This window comes from Chanos chanos, chromosome 1 (genome assembly GCF_902362185.1).
Source record: "Chanos chanos chromosome 1, fChaCha1.1, whole genome shotgun sequence".
Taxonomy (NCBI): Eukaryota; Metazoa; Chordata; class Actinopteri; order Gonorynchiformes; family Chanidae; genus Chanos; species Chanos chanos.
This window is the reverse complement of record NC_044495.1, coordinates 58,654,980-58,671,745: the sequence shown is the minus strand read 5'-3', so window position 1 is coordinate 58,671,745 and position 16,766 is coordinate 58,654,980. Positions and strand designations below refer to the sequence as shown.

The 16,766-nt window shown below is 43.5% G+C and overlaps 3 non-coding genes across 3 annotated transcripts; all 3 read right to left on the bottom strand.

Moving 5' to 3' along the window:
• Window positions 1–15,718: 15,718 nt before the first annotated feature.
• Window positions 15,719–15,790, bottom strand: trnac-gca (transfer RNA cysteine (anticodon GCA)). The gene has a single exon. It is a non-coding gene; the product is annotated as a tRNA-Cys (tRNA).
• Window positions 15,791–16,041: 251 nt separating this feature from the next.
• trnac-gca (transfer RNA cysteine (anticodon GCA)) lies at window positions 16,042–16,113 on the bottom strand. The gene has a single exon. It is a non-coding gene; the product is annotated as a tRNA-Cys (tRNA).
• Window positions 16,114–16,374: 261 nt separating this feature from the next.
• trnac-gca (transfer RNA cysteine (anticodon GCA)) lies at window positions 16,375–16,446 on the bottom strand. The gene has a single exon. It is a non-coding gene; the product is annotated as a tRNA-Cys (tRNA).
• Between the last annotated feature and the right edge of the window lie 320 nt (window positions 16,447–16,766).

The window sequence follows — 16,766 nt, the reverse complement described above, 5'->3', positions numbered from 1 at the left end:
GCTTCCATCTCGGGCGCGGGCCTTTGTTCCTGTCTAACGGAGCACGGCGGAGACTGACACACGGCTCTGGGAGCGCTCCCTCTCAAAGGGAAGCATTGTTTGCCCTGATTTGGCAGGAAAAACAAATGAAATCCCTCACTCCGGTCTATATTTTCAGGGAAAATCCCGTAAATGTATTCAGACAGACAGACAGAGAGAGAGAGAGAGAGAAGGTGAGTGTAAATCAGGAATATGCAGGAATTGGGTCAAAGAATCTAAACAAACAAACATCTCTGTGTCCTCGCTCCCTGTGTCATTTTGATGCTTAGAGCCGGTTTCTGGGTCAATTAATTACTAAACAGATGTTCAACTGTTTTGTCAACTTTTTTTTTTTGCAGCCACAACAAATTTGATTGCTCAAAACTGCGACTAATCACGATAACACCGTAGCATTCGCTTCGTTCGACAGCGTCTGGAATTCATTTTTTTGCTGAACTCAAAACACGCACATTTCAATACTGATGATTTTTGGGTTTCGCCGTCTCCTTTTTGCTTCAGACCGTAATTCCAAAAAACTACGGGTGCAATTCTTACGTGAGGTTTGAGTGAATGTCATGGGGGGCCGGTATACGTAAAATGGTCATTCCATCCTTACACTCAAAACACACACAAAAAAAGAAAAAGAAAAAAAAAACAAAAACATCTAAGACAGAACTCCATTATTCTGTAAATCCCTCTCTCTAAGTCAGACGTCTGTCATTAACATGGAAATTGCTTCTGATACCAGACTGCCAGGGTCAATTTGCAGCTCTAATAGGAACAAAGACGGATCAGCTTCTCAAAGAGCTTTGGCAGGAAAATGACAGTGACAATGAGAGCCTCATAATGTGAAATTAAATGCTCTCAGCTAAGAGACAAAAAAAGTAGAATAAAAAAAAATTGTATTCATTACCAATATTCAGCAATTACACGATAAAGTAAAATCTCTCTGTCTGTACAAACCAACGGAGTTAAAACTAGTACATTCGATGTCTTTGTATGTTCAAAGATGCGTTCTTCTTCTGATTATGATTATAGTAAATATGACAGACGCAGAACCATCACAGTCATATTCGATGTGTCTAGGAAGAATGGACCTGGTCTTTCGTACCATGATTAAGACCACAGAAGCAGAAAATACACATACTTAAACCTGCACCTTCAGCACCTGATATTCAATCCAAAACAGCCACTAGCCAAGCTAAGGGCTACTGCAAAGCTAACCAACCAACCAAAGAAAGAAAGAAGGCGAGCGAGTTTATGTTGCGCGAATAAGGGAAGAGTCTTTGTAATCTGTGAAAGAACAATGTGATAAACGGTTTTTCGTGATGTTTCACGCCTCGGGTTGATTCGTGCAGTTTGCCCAAAAGCGTACCACTCTTCACTCAGAAGACACAACACCTGAATGGCTAATGCCCGTATCCCAGTCATTAACCCCACGTCTGATACACAAAGACGCGTTTCATTCAGCTAGCCTTAATGACAAAGCCCGTGAGACGGAACAGCGCGGTATCAGCTCCATTTAAATGCTCTCCCGCCTTGCCTGGCTTAGAGACTACTGCCAGCGCTGCTCTAACACAAAACGAGCACAAGACCTCGTTACCACAACAAGAAGAGGTTCGTTAAAGGCCGACCATTTGGCTTGAGTCGCTGTGCTTCTTAATACCTGGCGTTTCGTCCGATGAGATCATGTTCGCGTCCTCACGTTGGCCTAATTATCGTAAAAAAAACCAAACAAACAACAAAAAAAAAAACACATTTTTTGTAAGCGTCTCACATTTGGTTGTCCTGCCTGCAGGAATTCCCCTGGGGACTAGGCCTACACGGTCCACTTGCCTAAAAGGACGGGCACTTTTGAGAGACTGCAGGATCGATTCAATTTTTAATTATTTGGAATTTTGTATGAACCCCCCCCCCCGACCACCACCACACACCACACACACACACCTTTGTTTGTTTTTTTTCTCTCTTTTTTTTTTTTGTACAGAGGTACAGAAGAATCGCATTAGTATTTCAGATTTATCTGATCTCAGAATCTCGACTGAATCATATTGTGTATACCTGAGGCTCTACAGTTGATCCTGATTAGGCCACAGACACAATAAGGCTGTCACAGCCTGCACCTCAGTTTGGACTTTTAGTTTGTCATGTCTTTGTGTGCCTGATCTCTGTCTGTCTCCGCCCCTCACCTGTTCCCGTTTGTCTAATTATTGACCTTGTTAATTTTACCCAATCCTGTTTTGCCCTGTTTAGTTTCCCTCTGTATTTTAGTCCTAGTGTTTGCCTTGTCTTTTGTCTATTGTTGTTTGTGTTTTAGAGCACACTGTCATGCTGCACCGTTTTGTTATCAGTTTTTTGTTCCTTTTTGCACTTGCACTTGTATTTTCATCCTTATTTCGTAAGTAAAGTCCTCCGTTTGTCACCTTCATCACTGTGTCCTGCACTTGGGTCCTGAACCACACCACCAGCGTGACAAAGGCAGTGTAACCAGAGGCTTAAAACTACTGCTGTAGATTTAAAAAATGCTGATGAACTTTTAACCCTTTTTACAGAAGTTTTAGCCCTGGGATCTTACACATCACATTTCTCTGAGCAAAACAGCTGATCTAGAGTCAGTTTTTACCTTCTAGAATCCTGCTGAATACAACTGTAGGCCCAAGGTGGAGCTGATCTTAAATTAAACTTGATACATATGAACCCGGGATTTACGACGGCTCTCTTGGTTTGCACGTACTTGAAACAGCATTTGAAATCTATTTAAATGAGCTCAAACAGAAGCAGCGCAAATGGCTTCAATAAAACGCTAAAAAAAAAAAAAAACTTGGAGTACGATGCAACGATAAATTCCGAAACATTCTTCGTCTCCTGTGTTGGCAGCCCGACCAACAGACTTAGAGTGCGTGTACACTGTTGACAAATGGATCGACCAAATCTAATCTGTTATCTTCCACCAATTATATGCACGGCTCTTTGCATCTAAAAAGGTCACTTCAGACTCAGGCGCTGGTGACAAAGTCTCGTTAGCCTGAAGGGAATTCTACCAATACAGTAACCTGATTGTAGTCAACGGAGGTTAAGCCACAAAATATGCTAATGTATGCGGATAGTGGACGTGGAATATGCTGATCAGGGAACAGGTGGATTGTGGAAAAGGCCAAAGAACGCTCATGTTTTTCCTCTAATGCCGGTGAAATCCTGTCAGGATGGCACGTGTCCTTGAGCGTCCAAATACATCGGTAAAAACGTTTCAGAGGAAAAAAAAAACCCGTTATGCTACTATTGTGACACAGAGCAGTTCGATTTTTGAAAATATCACGCGTTTCACAAGTTTTTTTGCGAAGCACAAAGCAGCATTTTTGATGAAGAATAAGGAGTGTTCCCAGTGGAATCATTGGAAACAAATGGAGACGCATTCAAGAAACACACAAGACAGATTTCCATTTACTAGTTTTAATGCTGATCCTGGAGCATTTTCAGCATTCTGCATTTAAACTGTAGCACGAATCTACTGACTATGGCTGAGAGAGTCACCGTTACTACAAAGACAAAATCACTTCAGTGCGATAATGCTAATGCGTTGCACGATTTGACAAATGTTTCTTTCGGAGCAAAACTGATGACTGGCTGGAGATGTCTGGCTACGCTGTGTGTTTAAATATGTAACAGCAGAGGCAAGAACACAAACAAAGTCAGAACTGTGAACTCAGCTAAACCAAATGCTGTTAGTTCCAAGTTTTCTTGGAGGAGTCTCGGAACTGAGAGAGATGATTTTCGCAAAGCAAATGTTGGGCTGGACATAGTTTGTGTGATTACTGAAGACAAACCACACATTGTTTGACAGAGGGTTGAGAAATAGAGGCTAGTGTCTCAGCGCTTTTTCCCCCCTTAACTATTATTTTTATTTCAGGAAGTTTTCTTCATAAAACACAGCGTTTGTCATCAAAGCCTTACTTCTAAGAGAACACACTATCAAAAAGACAGACGTTTTATTCAGAATACTGTCTGGCAAACTTAAGAGACTGTGTAAATACAAAAGAGAGTGTTGCCAAAATCAGACCTCTTATTCACAGCTCCTTGATAAATACAGTACCCACTTACATATCACAGTACTAGTGAGGAAAAACACTGAAGTTATTATGACGGATGTGAAATATGCAGTGTATGCCATATTAAAACACAAAATTCAAAACGCACGCATGTAATTACCATGTTGTTACTATTTGAACGTGTAACGCTACACATTTGAACGTGTAACGCTGAGAAAATACTCTTGCCATTGCCTCGGCTTTACATGACAAAACCAGCAGAGAGATGGCAGCTCCTGACAGAGAAAAGAAAGAAAGAAAGAAAGAGAAGCTGCAGCAGCCCAGGATAGATAGATAGAGCTGTATTAGATCTGCTCAAGACCCAAAAGAAGCTAATCGCTTTCCCTCTGCCTCTCAAACACAGCGAACAGACTTTACTGTTAAAAAGCCCCCTGTGCTCTTGCAGCAGTAGCGCTGAGGAGAGCGTTAACGCCACAGGCCCCAGAGAAAGACGTTTTAATTCAAGATTAAAGGCCTCGCAGATAAGGTGAAAGCACCAGAAAAGGATTTTCGCGTGTCCGTCGTGAAACTTCTACATTTTGCAGTTGAACAGAACTCGGTGGGCGAAATTCCAAAAGAGGGAGATCCATAAAGGACTGCCATGAGGCAACCCACACACCCCACCCCCACACCCCCACCAAAAAAAAAAGACACACACGGGCGGTTTTTTAAAAGGGAGCACGGCCCTCGGAGCTAACAAGCCACGCCACGATTAAGTGATTTTGACCACCTGGGCTGCTGAGGATTAGTTAGCCCTGACCCCTCTCCAGTGCATTAGTGAAGGGAACAGAGCGTCAGCCTGAGGTGGGTTAAGGCCAGAGCTGAGGATTAGCTTCGAGACGCGAGACGTGACCAGGAGTAAAACACTCTCTCATCTCGCACAGTTAAGAACGAGGAGACGTCTCAGGTGGAAAAAAAAAGAAGAAGAAGAGGAAGAAGGCGTGTCATAATCCTAATGTTTGTCGATAAACATATGGCATTCACTCAGAATGACTTAAATCAGTGTTAGTCGCCAGACCCTGTACCTCTTCTTCTTAGGGACTCTTTGCCTTGTCTGCTTGACTGTAGACTAAAAAGGACCACATGGCACCCGAATGAAGGCAATGCAACGTTGACCGACGCGACATCCGCGCCCTCTCAGATACGTCGCCTCGGACTGAACCAATCGATCGCAAACAGAACCCGCAAGAGCGTGAGGGTGGGGCTGAACAATTCCGTCCGGGTTCCGACAGTCCAGACCCACACTGGGTCTTGTTCTCGGTTTACAGAATCACAACACCACAGTCACACGACGTCAGGCAAAGGTCTGTGCACTACCAGCTCTCCAGGCGCGTGCCCCTGCTGTTGTTTAGTAGTCAGGACCAAACGTTGTTTTCTGGCCAGAGGCCAACGGCTTTAATCCTTTCGCATGTTTATTTGCAGGCAGATCGCCCGTTATATAATCTATAATTCTGTGTCTACAAATTTGATTTAATTTGAGCGTTCCGCTCGGAATGCTGCGGAATCTGTTTGAGGAATGCATTATCATCACTTTTAGGGTCGTACGCGTGCGTGTGTGTGTGTGTGTGTGTTTGTGCGCGCATGTGTTTATATGATGTAATGTACTACTTTGATACTGTGTTGTTGTTCTGTTTGTGGAAATATACAACACGTACATTTCCGGCAGATAAACAGTATTTTACATAACATTTAATCTCTGATTGTGCATGAAAAAAAAACAACAACATTGTGCTCTAAGCTTCGGTTTGGCAGAGACATGGAGGTCAAGCATGTGAACTGGCCTGTGAAGTGATCCTCGATTTCTGCTCTAACACTCTGTTATGGACTCAGGACCTTTTGGCCAAATCCTGTTCACCGAAGGATTGTCCTGGCTTGGCGAAGAACCAAGACCTCTCTCTGATTTCTAAAACTGTCCAAGACAGCAAGTGGACCTGGATAGAAAAGGTAGCTGAAGTGTCTGAAATGACAGGGCCCCGTTCCAATACTCTTACAGGGCTCCTCAGTCTCTGTGTCCTTCTCTGCTTAACGTACTGTAATTCTAACAAGCCCGAACGTGACGCCGTGTGAAGCGACGCCAAACTAATGCCATGCCAATGCCTCACAGAAACCTTATCCTCGTTTCCTTAAAGCGGTCTGATCTGACATTAGTGGCCAAAGGAGCAAGGTTACGAGGAAAGGAGGCCAGCGAAGAGTATTGGGATGGGGCCAACCAACTCAATGCATTACGTGCATTACCCGTCCCAGGTCTGCGAAAGAGAGCGCTCTCACTGCCACGGTTTCGCGTCTTCGGATCAGCAGGGCAACGCTCGGAAAGCTGTTTCAAAGAGCACGTCCAAATGCACCACGTGATCATTTTGTGCGACGAATTTGTCGCACAGTGCCAGAACCCCCCAAAACAAACAAACAAACAAACAAATAAATAAATAAATACGAAAATAAATAAATAAATCGCTCTAGCTAGCTCTCTAAGCCACAGCACACAGTACATACTCTGCTGTTTAGTTTAGAATAAGCCGGGGAAGAAACATATGGTAGAATCCATTAAAAAGCATGAAGCCCAAAAGCCTTTTGTTGTTTTTTCGTTTTTTTATGTGATTCCAATAAAGCTGCAGCAGCACATCAAAAAAAAAAAAAAAAAAAACTGAAACTTCTTCTCAAGAGAACAAAGCTCATACGGTTTGAATGTCTTTTGTTGTTAACTGTCCCCTTTGGAAGCGTCAGGAACAGACTACACCAGCAGCGTTTACAGGGGGACGGCTGTGGACGTGTTAAAAGAGAGACGCGGCGGACGAGATGGCAATTAAAAAAAAGAAATAAGAAAAAGAAAAAGGAGAGAAACAAAGAGAGTGTGAGTGTCTGAGAGAAAATGACAGAGAGAGAGAGAGCGTGTGTGTGTGTGTGCACCATCAGGCCTTTTTCCATCTCTGTGTCCTGAACAGTCGCAGAATCTCTCTCTCTCTCTCTCTGTGTGTGTGCATGTGTAAAGCAAAGTGCAAAGATTCTCTCTCTCTCTCTCTCTCTCTCTCTCTCTCTGTGTGTATGTCTAAAGCAAAGTGCAAAGATTCTCCCCCTCTCTCTCTCTCTCTGTGTGTGTGTGTATGTGTAAAGCAAATTGCAAAGGTGCTCTCTCTCTCTCTCTCTCTCTCTCACTCTGTGTATGTAAAGCAAAGTGCAAAGATTCTCTCTCTCTCTCTCTCACTCAATCTCTCTCTCTCTCTCTGTGTATGTAAAGCAAAGTGCAAAGGTTCTCTCTCTCGCTCTCCCCCTCCCTCTCTCTCTCTGTGTACAGCAAAGTGCAAAGATTCTCTCTCTCTCTCTCTCTCTCTCTTTCTCTCTGTCTCTGTGTGAGGTGATGTGCAGAACAGAGTCATGCTGAGTGTCAAACAAGAGTCTGCAGGTCGCTAATAACAACCAGAGCAGCAGTGGTGCCACCTCCAGCTCCTCCTCCTCCTCCTCCTCTTCTGAGCCCCGCTGACCAAGGCCCAGTCTTCTCACCTCAAAACCCCTCACTTCTGTCAGTCACTTCCAGGGCTTTCTCCATGCCTCAGTGGACAGACTAACATTCTAAAACTGGGGCTCCCAGCCAATCAAATCGCCAACTGTAGTTTGAGGCGGAGCTATGAAATAAATAAATATTTAGCACGTTTTTATCGTGGAGAAGGTAAAACTGGAACGCCTATCCCCATGTAGAGCTTCTTAGGGGCTGAGACGTGATCCAGTCTAGTCAATACTGCACATTCCTTGGCTGAAACAGACCAAAGTCTCATCCACTAATGGTTACGGCAGAGAAGCAGGCTGTTCAGTGGTCTGGAATGCCAGACAGAAAAGCCAAAACCTGCTGATGAAATTCATCATGCTGTCCTAATTCACATGATGACAGGACACGTTGTTTGTTCTGTATCCACGTTGGTCAAATTGCGCTAGACAGCAACAGATCAACATTGATTTTATTGTAAATCTTATGTCAATACTGAATGCCCTCCAGGCTTCAGTCTCAACATTATCTTAAATGTTTAGAGAGAGAGAAGGTGGGGGTGTGAGAGAGAGAGAGGGAAGGAGGGAGAGTGAGTGAGAAAGAGAGAGAGAGGGGGGGGTGAGTCAGTGAGAGAAACAAAAACAGAGAAAGAAAGAGAAACAGAAAAAAAGGAGAAAGAGAGGGTGGGAGAATGAGTGAGAAAGAGAGAGAAACAGAATCAGAGAGAAAGAAAGAGAAACAGAGAAAAAGAAGGAGAAAGAGAGGGTGGGAGAATGAGAGAGAGAGAGAATCAGAGAGAAAGAAAGAGAGAAAAAGAAAGAGACAAAGAGCAAGTGAGAGTGGCAGAGACAGTAGTAGAGAAAGTACAGAATGGACACAGACAGGCGTTGGAGGATTAAACGGTGTAGATCCGATGACCTTGCGAATATTCTGTTATATAACAACTGGAAGTCTAATCTTATTCCAGAGCTCAACTGCAATTATTCTGTGCTCTGTCTATCTGCCATTACGGGTGGATTATGACCCTCAGCGATACATCTCAGAGATGATTTAATATAGATTTAATATGCGCCAACACTTCAAACTCACACAAGTCTGATTTAAATGACGGAAAATCTCTTCCTGCTGGGATTACGGGAAACGTAACATCAATGCAGAGTTTGTGTGTAAGACAGATTTAGGAAATCAAATAACAACAAAACACGGCTAGATTTTTTTCCATAACAGAGTCAGTTAAAGATTTTCTTTATGACGAAAAAAAAAACTGAACGCTATCCGATCACAACAGTGTTGCACAATACATAACGTAATATAAGCCTATACAAATGATTTACAGTCTGATTTTAAATTTCTTTTGCTTTATGCTTTTTTTGTACACTTTGACTAAAAATCAAAACATTAAAATTGTTATTAGTTAATGTAATGTTTTTCCATGTACATTGTTTCATTTCATTGAAATATGACACATGATGATGAAAAGAGAGAAAAAAAATAATAATAACATTCCCCGTGCCAGATTCAAAATGGGATTTCATAATAGCGTATGCGATCGCGTGCCCACTCTTTGCCTCGTTAATCTTTGGTTGCCAGACTCAGATGTCGCCATGGGGACCACAGAATTCTGCCATTTCAGTACAGGTGAAGTTTGAGTGACACACTAACCTAAATAATCAGTCTCGGCTTCTTTAGCCACCGTACAGCTCCGTCTCTCCTCTCAAAATGTTTGCAACAAGCGCTATCCAGGCTTTATCTCTAACAGAATCTCCTCTAAATTACAAAACAAAGTAAAGTTTAAACGGCTATAAATGCGCGCTCAGTTCAAAGCATGGAGTAGCCTATAATGTAATTCTTCTGCTGACAGGACTTAACAACAAGTGGTGCAGAGAGACAGTGAGACATAGCCTATGTTCCGCATCAACGATGGCTCCTGACCGGTCTCCTGAAACAAGGTATTTTACTTAATAGCCGAGGAAAATGTGACACACCTTGGTCCTTACCTCGAACATTGGAGACGAGCCTTTTTCTGGTAGCGTACATCCCAACAGCTCGGCCAGAAACTTTGCCATATAACTGTGCGTTTTCGTGAGGTACGGAATGGAAATGCTGCTTAACGCTATTTCTCACCGCGCTGAAGCCGACAGGTAGCCCCAGATTTCAGTGACCGTACCGAGAGACAAAGTCCCTTAGGATTTTTCTCGCCATGAACTTTCCGTGGTAGATATTCTGAGGCAAGACGGGGTCCAATTGGACAGTCCTAGTGGGTTCTCTTTTCAGCGCAGACAAGGTGCCACTACAGCAATCTGCAAGCTCAACACTGAAGCTTTCGCTTCCACTCGCAGCCGCTCGCGCTGAATGGACCTGTAATCGTAGTACAAGGGCGGGGCCCAACCGAGGGGAAAGACACGAGACCGTCAACGCGCTATGTGCGCTTTGCATCAACAGTTTGTGTGATCACATTAAATTACATGTGGTGACCCGGTTTGGTTAATGTATAATTGCTTGAGCGGGTGTACATCTGCTCATTGTGCTGCCAACATTTCAATTGCCAGCATCTGAAAGAAAGCTGATTGAACAAGCAATATTATTCTTTGTCGTTTCCAGTGCACATATAGCAAGGTACCAAATGTACATGCTTCACTAATATACTAATGTGCATATTCTTTTATGATACCTTCACTCGCGCGCGCACACACACACACACACACATATATATATATTGTGTGTGTGTGTGTGTGCGTGTGTGTCTTTTTGAAAATTGTAACAACAAAAAACAGCCACTGAGTTTGCTTGACAGAAGCCCTTGGCTTAAAGTTTAGGACCTATTTTTGTGCTTGGAGCTTTTCTTTTCTTTTTTTTTTTGGGAGGGAGGGGGGTCTGGGAGTGTGCCCCCATTTATAATGCATACAGAGTAGCATTGCAGAGATGCTCCAAACTGACTGGCTGTGGTACAGTGCTATGCTATGACGCCTCTTCTCTCATGATTAAAGCCCCATCAGTCACATTAACACTGCACTGCAGAACACATTTTTTTTTTAAAAGAGAATCATCCAAAAAACCCTGGTTCAAATCACCACTGCCTTCAAATTAAGATTAATTAAGATTAAACCCAACAAATGAAGATTATTTGATCATAACAAACCCGACAAAACATGAATGAGTGAATGAGTGAATGAATGAATGAGTGAATGAGTGAATGAATGAATGAATGAATGAATGAATGAATGAATGAAATGAAATGAAAAATGAATGAATGTACACATTAGAGTACGTCTTGGGTAAGCGCAAACGTGAGCAGACAGTAGAGTTCCATGCGCCTCAAACGTTCGCTTTTCACGACGGACGCGTGTCCGGAAATTAAACGGCCGCGCGTGACGTCGAGGGCTTTCTGTCTTCTCGAACCAAATGAGTCGCACTGAAATCATAGAAAATCGTCCCTTCAAGCGAGGTTCTCACTGGTGGGGTCATGGACTCCTTTGGTGATACAAAGTGACCCCTGTGTCTTTACCCCTGCGCTGCCTGCAGCCCTGCGTCGGATGTACCCTGGCAGAGACAGGCTTTATGACTGTAGATGGGTTTTAATCTGCCTCGTGGGGTCCGGCTTTGGGGGATTATCATTCTATCCTGCGTTTTCTAATAAATAGCACAGGCCCGTGAGGAATCCGCCCCTGCATAGCCTGTCGATGTTTGTTTTCTAAGGCAGTAAGGACCCCAAAGTGGATTTAACGTCAAAGAAAGGAAAGGCGGAATCTCTGTTTACAGCTTCAGGTGGGGATCTAACTTTTTTACATACACATCTCCTGGGTGCTTGTGCAATGTTTTTCTGCAGTGACTGTCACTGTGGAGGTTTTTTTTTTTGTTGTTGTTGTAATCATCGATAAACATGAATTTATTGATGTATTTATACCTGACTTCAAAATGTCCATCCAAAAGCTCTTATGTAAGTAATAAGGTTATGTTGAAGCATCTTTGAACTGCTGTAGCTGTTGAATGACCCCACCCCTCTGCCCACTTCAATGTTCCTCTCACATCAAGTTCTCTGGTTGCCAAGCAGCTAACAATGAAGAGTCGCCATGGTAATACACAAAGAAGTATTCTAGAGTTCTGATGTCATAATCTAATGAATTTCACCCAATAAAGATAGACAGAGAGAGAGAGAGAGAGAGAGCAGCAAGTCCAAGCACAGTAAGCATCACAGGAAATTTTACTTGGAGGAAACTCAGATAAATTGCATACTGATTCAATTATAATATCTTCAATGTTAAGATAATTACAGCAAAACATGCCCCTCTGACAGATGCATACACCAGTTACACAGGCCAGGTTTTTATAGTACTGTGTTAACCAGTTACGCTATCAGAGGAGGCTTGTAGATCATGTGTTAGTTGAATTAGTCACATGATCAATCCATACACTTTCTTTAAAGGAAAAAAAAACCAAAAAAAAAAAAAACCTTGACTAGTGACTTGTGAGTGAAGTCTTGCCAAGACCTCCTACGAGAAGCTGGTATCCAGCTCCATGTTCTCATTTAATTTTGTGAAGAACCTCAGCCAACTCCTCCACAACCTGCCTGGAGAAGGTCTGGCTCAGGTACCCGCCCTGCGGAGACGCGTGTGGTAAAGCATTTGCATGTGGATGTTACCCTGCTGCTACGCCGTCTGCCTCTTATCTAATTACCTCAATGCAAATTCCACGCAGTCTCCACAGTCAGAGAAAACAACGACTGTGAAATTGGATTTACTACGTCCTCGTTTTCCCGCAGCCGTTACGCGCGATACGGAACCCGCGGCATGCAAAGCGCTGCAGCCGAGACGCGAGGTGTAGGAAACCGTGGGTGACATTTGTTTTTTAAAAAAAAACAAAAACAGTTGTCTATAATGTCAAGCTGTTCTCTGTGATTCTAATACCGGGGGCTGGCCCGCGGATTCCATGTTGAGCTGGAGAGAGGGTCCATATGGACACACAGCTGTGGGGATCAGGATGCGAGGGTCTTCTCAGCTCCAGTGAGTGGCCCCCCTGCTGGGACGTCTCTTCAGGGTTGGGCCGGGGGGTGGGGGTGGGGGGGGGGGCAAGAGAGGGGTGGGGTTTTTTGTTGTTGTTGTTTGTTTGTTTGTTTGTTTTTGAAATTGGATCATGTTGATATGATCATACATCTGTATCTGATGTCAAAACTTGCTCATGTACACGATTAAAAAGATAAATCATAATGTCTACATTCACCTCTCTCTCTTTCTTTCTCACACATGTTTGCTTTCCTGCTTCCTCCAAACTCCACCCCCTCCCTCTCGCTCTCTGACTTTCACTCCCTGCAGAGGTGCTTAATATTGCAGCAAAAAATCCTGACATTAAAAGTGTGCCCCCCCCCCCCCTCCCTTTCCACCGCCAGGCTCAGACATATTTCCACGGTAACAGTGCCATGTGCCAAACTGGCATTCAATCAGGCCCGTAAAGTACAGTCAAGCTCTGAAGATGGACCCGCACTGCAGTGCTGTCTAATTTATCCTCCCAACTGCGACCGGGGCTTGGGCTGCCCCATTAGTAAATGAGCCTTAATTCAAAGTGACAGTCCTCTCTCTCTCTCTCTCTCTCTCTCTCTCTGTGCTTCTGCACCCACACCAACTCTTCAGCCGTCCTGTGCGAGACTGCATTTGGGCACTGCTTTGACGGAAGCAGGGACATGATTGCTGTTTTAATGCAAGTCTATTTTTTGGGCCACTCCTCGTCTCCGCTTTGGTGGAGTGCGTTTGAAGAGCCCAGAGAGCAGTGTGCCTCCTCCATTTCATTTCATTTCTTTATTTATTTATTTATTTTTGGAGTGGTTTTATGTTGTAGTGGCTATTTTGCATGAGTTATTTTTGGTTGAGTGGTGGTCATGGCTACAGATGTTGTTTATATTTATCTAATTTGTTCTCGCTTTGGCCTTTTTTTAATTTTGCCAGGGGGCGAAGAGGTTTTCCGCAGATAGGAGTGTCAGTGATGAGGTGTGTGTGTGTGTGTGTGTGTGTGTGAGTGAGTGAGTGTGTGAGGTTGGTGTGCCAGAGAGAAAAACAGCCTAAATATTAATGCAGCCAAAACACACACTCAGTCACACACACATATACACATACTGACACCAACGCTTCAATCTTCGCACAAAAATAAACACGCAAACTCCAATCCCACATCTGCTCTGCATCCTTATTTTTTTTAAATTATTGAACAACTTAGACTCCTCATACTCCAGAAGACCCCCCTCCACAACATCAATGAATAATATCAAACGCATTGCCAAGCAAGAGAAAAATCCAGAACACATACAGTGTGACACCACTGCACGTGATAAACGAACAGGGCATGATGGAATAGTCTGCTGACCTTAGATAGTAATATCTCCTGAACAGACACACATCCGTGTCACGTTCAGTTTGTCTTGTTGACTGAAATAAAAGAACACCCTTAACCAGTCATTTGACGTGTCAAGGCCTTCGACTGACTACAGCTCAGCAACATTTTCTCCTCTGTTTTCTTTCTTTCTCTCTTTCTTTTTTAATCTCTCTATTTCTCTCTGAACAGAGGTTATGACAGGTTGTAACGATGATGATGGTGATAAAGGCAGGGTATTCAGTAAATTATTTAGAGTGGAACTGTTGCCGTCTGGCAGAATTTGACTAACCGTTCACTGGATAGATCTGAACTGAGACACATTATGAATTTCATCGGCAAGTTTTGTTTTTTTTTTCCCTTTTCTGTGTAGCATTCCAGACCAGTCCGTTACTCTGCCGTAATCATAAACGGATGAAGTGATTTGGTCTGTTTCAACCGAGGAATGCGAAGCACAGACGAAGACAGCATTACCTCTTCATCACATAACGTTTGTTGACTTGGGAAAAGAGAGCTCTTGACACTTTCAAGCAGCTGGAGAAACAGGGCCAACACTGCCCGTCTGTTCAGGGTTTTTACGCGATTACACGCCTGTTGCGCGGAGATGGAACGAGCCGGGGGTTTGAGGCTGCAGTTACGGCCTCCGGAGACTGAAGTCTACAGGCTGTCTTCACGCTGCTGATTACCTGCGCCATCAGCCTCAATCCCTAAGTCTGTGTCCCAGACTTGCTGCGTTTGCCGTTTACACGTTACGTGTTACTGCCGAATGCTTCCCATAACTTTGTCCATAAGGGATTTTAGATTCCGTTGCGTTTATTACCGCACCTGTTCATATAAAAGCAGGAAAACCACATCCATTGGAATCGTTAAACATAAATCCAGCGTTGAACTAATGTCATTTGCCGCAGTAAAATATCCTCTGATGTCTGGAATACTGCAGCACAGATGTGAACCACCAAATTTCATCTGTCTAATAAATTTTGGGTAATCGAAACACCCACGTTACAAAAAACGCTGAGTCTTCAACAGACAGAAGACTAAGCTAAGAGGACGCACTGTTAAACCAGACAAGTCCTGTTTGTTGCTAGGTGTACTGTTTTGTTCTATTACGTCCAAATGAAAGTTGCGTTTTGTAGCTGGCCCAGATTTCCTGGTGTGGCCACTTCATATCTCCCTTCCCTTAAGCCCAGGAGATACTGAGGGAAACTAGATTTCACTAGTTACCCCAAGGTATCATTATTGTACATTGCATTGCTGCCTCCGGGAAATGAGTACGTACTGACCATATGATTCAAAACACCTAAGTGCTTGTTACATCTTCTTAACGTTCGAATCGCTGCAATATATTGGGCAAAACCACCCAGAAACTTGCTTCAAATCTACTGCTAATTACCCTGTCCCATCAAGTAATTTCCCAGTAAATTATCCGTTAAGCATGTCAATAACCTTGATTTATATCCGTTACAGATGGTTATCCACAACGCTAAACCTCTTTTCGACGTGACGTTCCGGTTGATACGTGATTGCGCTTAGGTCGAAGTCGAGTCGGTTTTTGACCAATCAACGCACTGCGACACCGACCATCACTATGCCCTGAATTAAGTCAAATAAAGTGCGTGGATCCGATGCTTGTGTTTGTACAGCTTTAAAAACAGTCACGCTCTCAATGATGTCCTAGATGCGTACATCTATAAGAAACACTGACTCACACGACAGCAAATTTAGCAAGGTGCGGCTTTACAAAGTGAACACCGCTGCTCAAATATAAAGGAACTTGTGGACCAGGGGGCACCAGGATTTGAACCTGGGACCTCTTGATCTGCAGTCAAATGCTCTACCACTGAGCTATACCCCCTATTGAAAAAAAATGTATTGAGATCCATTTTTTTGATGTTAAACATGGGGTTACCATGAATTTCTATTGAAAATGAAGGCAGACTAGTCTGTGTATTACCAAGAGATCCATAGTCATACTGCAGACACTAGCTTACTAGAGTCTAAACAGTGTTGCTCTGACGCATACGGATGATAACTGATGTATTCAAACTGGTTGTGGTTTTGCTAGAAAAACCCAACTTGCCAACCTCAAGGTCGGTGGGGTGGGGCAGGGGGCACCAGGAGTTGAACCTGGGACCTCTTGATCTGCAGTCAAATGCTCTACCACTGAGCTATACCCCCCATGGAGTAATGAGTGTTAAGATCCAATTTTTTGATGCTAAACATGGGGTTACCATGATTTCTATTAAAAGAAAAAGAGAATGAAGACATAATAGTCTGTGTATTACCAAGATATCCATAGTCATACTGCAGACACTAGCTTACTAGAGTCTAAACGGTCTTTCTGACGCATACAGATGATAACTGACGTATTCAAACTTAACAGGATGTGATTTTGCTGGAAAAAACAACTTACCAAACCCAAGGTTACTGGGCTGGGCCAGGGGGCACCAGGATTTGAACCTGGGACCTCTTGATCTGCAGTCAAATGCTCTACCACTGAGCTATACCCCCTACAATGTAAAACCATTGAGCTCAGAATGAAGATGCTTTGCTAAGTACAACTACCCCCCAGCAACACAACAGACCTCTGTGATGGGGAGCAAATTTAGCGAACCATGCTTTCCCACTTCAAAAACAACGAATCCCAGTAATTAGCGTAGAGCTCCTGGCATGGATCGGATGGACTCTTCACTTAAATGTTCTACCACCTACTACTGAGCTGTACCCTTCCTCCCCAGACGACAAGGTTTAAGAAAAGAGCATCTTCAAAGAGCTCCAACATCACGCTAGTCATTCTCCCACAGGGATCTCATCAATCACAAAATCACTAT